Source organism: Tiliqua scincoides, chromosome 1 (genome assembly GCF_035046505.1).
Source record: "Tiliqua scincoides isolate rTilSci1 chromosome 1, rTilSci1.hap2, whole genome shotgun sequence".
In the NCBI taxonomy this organism is placed as follows: domain Eukaryota; kingdom Metazoa; phylum Chordata; class Lepidosauria; order Squamata; family Scincidae; genus Tiliqua; species Tiliqua scincoides.
The window spans coordinates 148,766,420-148,770,798 of NC_089821.1; positions in this window are offsets into that span (position 1 = coordinate 148,766,420).

Below are 4,379 nucleotides of genomic sequence, written 5' to 3' on the forward strand. Positions count from 1 at the left end.
TTAAAGTTATCTATGTGCTTACTGTTCTGAGCTGAAGCCATGGCCTGAAACCAGGAGGCCTCTCCTCTTGGGAAGGGGCAAGAAATTTGTTAACTGCCATTCTGGCCTGAAATGTAGTTAACCCCTTTGTCTTCGCACCACTTTTCCACTTGACTGGTTAAAGCCATCTTCTCAGTCCAGTCTAGCCTGAGTAATTCATCAATATATCACATTCAGTTACAGCTCATAACTGCGCTAAACCATATGTTGCTTTTAATAAGCGAGACTCACATTTGCCATTTGCTCTACACTGAATTGCTGTTTACTGTGCTAAGGATGGATGGTTTGGAAAGCATAGGGAGTTAGACTGAGCAACCTGGCAAATGCAGAAAATAAACATGTATTTGTTTAGGCACAGATTTTTAAGACGGTTACTTGTTAATTTGCATGTTACAATATACACTATATTGTATGTCAAATTTAGTGTCTCTTTTAATCAAAGAATTGAACATAGACATATTTTTTAATGCAACACCTGCTATTGACAAAGATTTAGATTTAAGACTGAGAAAATTGTTTTTCTGGACTATTTACGGGAAGACACGCACAACTAGCTCTTTGATCATTATGCTATTGAAATGGGTGTTCTTGGCAGACAAGATATTGTTGGAAAATGCTGGACTGCACCTGTGTATCCTTTCTTGGCTTCCAACTGGGATAAAATCCACATTAAGTCTTTGTTTGGTACGACATGTAACCCAAATGCTTTTGATTGGATCTCATGAGGTTACTAGATATCCCTGAATCTTGGACCTTTTTTCCTATAAATATGGGTGTGGGTTTCCCTGGCTTTAGCAAGACTCTGCTTCTCAGATGTTCCGTGTAACAGCTTGTTTCATTCTGAATGAAGATAATGTTGCCAACCTGTCCATGAACCAGGTATTTCTTTGGCACTCTGGTAGCCAAATATTATTTCCTGACATAGCATTTTCTGTCTCTAAGGAAGACATGTTTTGAGTCAGGTATTTATTTCTTTACTTATCACTTAAGTCTTGTTTGCTAAACTGATTGCTTGCCCTTTTATTAAATATTCACACAAAGGAAAATTTTCTAAAAGTAGATGTTTAAACAGAAATCATCAAGCTGAAATATTGGACATCCACTGGTTTATCAAGTTTACATTTAAACTCTTGAGAAACCAAAAAAAGATATTTTCAGAACATTTAAACAGATTCAATGAATTGGGTATGCTTCCTTGAGGAGGTTGCAACAGAGTAGTGGAGCCACCACTGAGGAGACCTTGCTACAAGCAAACCAAGACCTGATTTCTTAAAAAGAATGAACCAAAAGCAAGGTCTCTTCTGGGGATGTCAGCAGTTGTTCAGGTGATTACTCATATAGATACATTGGATTGACATAATGTGCTCTTTTCTTATTTCTGATTTCATTCTATTAGGTTTAACATTATTCTTTGTCCTAGAATATTATGAAAAACTAGCCTATTAGTGGGTCTTACGGTGTATGATCCTTGGATATTCTACTCCAGGGAGATAGTGTTATTGGAAAACTGCTTGGATTAAAGACAAGGTTGCTAACCACACCAGTTCTATTCTGGTGTTAACCAAGCATGTTTACTTGTCTAGATTTAAATATATGGTAGAGTGGTGGTAGCTACTCTAGATTAAGCATCACCATGAACTTTAGATAGCTTTTCATCTCAAGGATTGTTGACCCTGGGCAGGGCCTGAGTGCAAGAAGGATGTTGGCTCACCTAGATCATTACATAGTCCCCCAGCAGAAACTTGTACTGGTGAACCTATTTACAGAGCTCAATAGAAAATAGAATTTATGGAAAGACTTGGGAGATGGGCTAAGCAACTTGGCACACCAAGAAAGTAAACAGACAAATGTTTGTTTACAGGCTTTTAATAAGATGACTAGTCACATTAGAATTTTTTTTTTGCAGTGATTTCTACTTTAATACAGTTTGTCATTCTTCTGACACTGGCACAGTGTCTCATGACTTGTATTTGATTATTTATCAGGGTCAAAGCAAAACTCTGTGTGTGTGTGTGTGTGTGTGTGTGCATGTTTGTTCATGTTCTTTCTGAACAACCTAGACCAGCCACTGAAAGTGCTGCCATATGCCATGTGAAGTAATGGCACTACTTAAGGAAATCCCAGAGTTTTTGCATTCTTGTGTTTTTCAAACTATGAGTCAGGATGGTGGATCACAAGCTAATTTCAGGTGGGTCCCCATTCATTTCAATGTGTATTTTATTTTTAATATATTAGACTTGATGCTACTATCGTACATGACTGCCTCTGGGAAACTGTTACAGATCTGTAGTTTTAACAGGCTACTATGTTTATATTTTTAACAACGATAGTCAATCGGACTTACTCCCAGGTAAATGTGGAGAGGATTGCAACCTTTGGGATGTTTGGAGAATTTTTTTTAAAAACAGATTAGCAACTGCTTGGGAGATTAGGAGGGTTCTTTACTTAATTAATTGGTTTAATTTGATTTTGTTGTATGGGTGGGTGTTAAAAATTTTCCTGCTTGTTGTCACTACTGGCCATGACATTACTTCCAGGTTAATGACATCATTTTCGATAGATTGTTATTCTAAAAAGTGGGTCCCGGTGCAAAAAAGTTTAAGAATGACTACTGTAAGGTAATGCTATCACAGCTAAGGATGACTGTCCTACTTACCACAAGTCGCCCCTGTTTTCTAGTATCCTGGCACCAGAGATGGTACCAATTTGCTGGGGCAATGGCCTACACTGGGCCCTACATAGCATTGCTCACCCATCTCCTGGTGGCACATAAGACACTGTCACAGTCACCACTACTGAGGGTTCAATGGTCAACCCAACCAGGTGGTCCCTCTGTTGAGCATGGTATTTCAAACCAGTGTCTGCCTGGGCAATCTCTGACACTATCCCTGCACAAGTCACTGGTAAAATACTGTCCTCTTTCTGTCCTTGTTGGAAAAATGATGGCTACCTTATAAAAATGTAATTGTATGCATATGCACAGTGGGGTTCTTTCAGGGTTCAGCTATCTCCCAGGTCCCTTGAAGTTGAATATCTGAGGCCACACCTACAACATATATGCCAGAGTCCAGACACCACCCCAATGAGTGCTTCTTCTAGACTGAGCAGTATCGGGAGGATATGGTTTTCCAGGAGAGCAGTGGGGAGATGGGGTGGGGTGGGCACATGGCAACCCAGAGCATAAAGAAGGTAAAGAGGTGAGCAGCACAGGGGTTGCCTCACCCACCAAGGCTCATAGGAGAAACTTGAGAAGGGGAATATGCTGCACCTGAACCCTTCTCCATAGAGAACTTACATGGCATCCCTGGGTGTGGCTAGGACTCCTCCTCTTTAGGCCACCAAGAGCCCTCTCCTCAGGACCCCTCTTCTCCCCTTCCTCCCATCATTAGCCTGTGGCCATGCGCCAAGACATGTAAGGCTTTACAGGTGATAGCCAGCACTCTGAACCGTGCCCAGGTACAAACTGGGAGCCAGTGCAGACCGCAGAACACAAAGCAGGTGGAATGTGCTCTGGCCTACAGGCACCAGAAAACATCCTGGGCACTGCCTTCTGCACCAATTGAAGTTTTCAGACAATCTCCAAGGGCAGCCCTAAGTAGAGGGTGTTAGAACAGTCCAAACTATTTTCGCTGTAGTGACTGTACACAAGCGATTGGGCACTTGTTCAAGATAGGGGAGCACTGGAAACATAGCGCAAGCTACAGGACTTCATCTAATTTCTATGTACGTTGCAGTCATGCATACTCAATGGGTGCATTGTTCTTCATTATTCCACCACATCATAATCCAAATTCCTGACTATTTCCGATCAAAGAACTAGGTATGATGTACCAGAGCAACAAAAACCAATGCAGCTCCACTGTTTGTTATCTTGTTAAAGTAGCTAAGGATACAGACTGAATTCTATTCAGTATATATAACAGGCTTCTTTTTCCACTTGTGGAGTAATATTACAATAGTATCTAAGCAGCAGAATGCTTCCTGAGCTGCTGTTGTAGAGAATTCTTGGCAGAACTGGCATATTGACTTATGAATTCTTGACAAATCTTTGGTGAGAGCATGGGGAATGCCTTGCAGAGAACATTTTAGTGGAGGTAAATGCTGAGGGAATTTAAAAACCAGCTCTTGGGTGGGCAACTGCATTTTCTTTCTCCAGGATCTTAATGGGGACAATCCACTGAGGTTGGTAGGAAGGCTGTTGCTATGGTGTCCCCAGCGGATATGAAAATGGAATTATTTGAGGCATAGAATTCAAGAAACTGACCCCAGCTAGTGGGAATTCATGCCTTTTGAAACTCATTTTTGTGCCCCCAAAGAAGGTTAGGCATACCAAAACATGT